Raw genomic sequence first — 952 nt, 5'->3', positions numbered from 1 at the left:
TAAAAATGCTTGTCCATCCATTTGAATTGTTTTTTCCAGTTTGAAGGCCACATTCCAGATAATCTGTTTTGGGCATGTTCAGTTGAAGTCCTTTTTCACTGAGTCTATCACTCCATGTCTGCAGCTGTTGTTGGAGGACTGCACAATTTTGGCGGTCGAGTGCAACGTTATCTGCATATAGGAGTGTCCAGGGATGCATAGTCTGCAAATCTGCTGTAGCAGTGCCGATGCAGAGTATGAATAGTAATTGTGAGATTCTGATCCTTGATGCACACTAAAGCAACATTGAAGGGTGGTGAAATCCCTGCAGGGCAGCGGGCCACACTTGTTGTCTTATTGTATAGTAGCTTTATCTATGTTACATAGCCTTGTGGTATTCCATGTGACCGTAGTGCTCACCAGATCACGTCATGGGGAACCTGCTCAAATGCTTTTTCAGCATCAAGGAATGCAAAGTGCAGTGGTTTCGTCTTTTCCCAATGTTTTTCCATGAGTAACCGGATAGCATATATTGCATCTATTGTGCCACATCCCATGACAAAGCTGCACTGATTTGATGTAACAGCTGTGTGACTTCTTAGTCTTTCGTCCAGTATTATTTCAAATAAAAGAATATTACTGTCCAATCTATTATCCCATATATTGAATGAATTAAACCCACACCAGAATTCTCAAAACAAAACAAAAGTTCTTACCAAGAGCTGAGCAAAACATCACTCAAAACCACAGACCAAACAGGCTTAAACTGATTTTGAATACACTATGAAAACCTGCATAGCATGCCACTATCTTTGGATAATTGTCATTTTTTGGAAGTTTTTCTGTTTGATGTGTGAATGTGCAATAAAAGTATTGTCCCAAACATATTAATCACATTTAATTTAGTGTTAATTTTACTCATGTATCACTTCTTTCCAGAACTGTAAAAATGAGATGTCAGAATTTAAAATGC

Source organism: Anolis sagrei, chromosome 4, assembly GCF_037176765.1.
Source record: "Anolis sagrei isolate rAnoSag1 chromosome 4, rAnoSag1.mat, whole genome shotgun sequence".
Lineage (NCBI taxonomy): Eukaryota > Metazoa > Chordata > Lepidosauria > Squamata > Dactyloidae > Anolis > Anolis sagrei.
Note: the sequence above shows the minus strand (reverse complement) of the source record.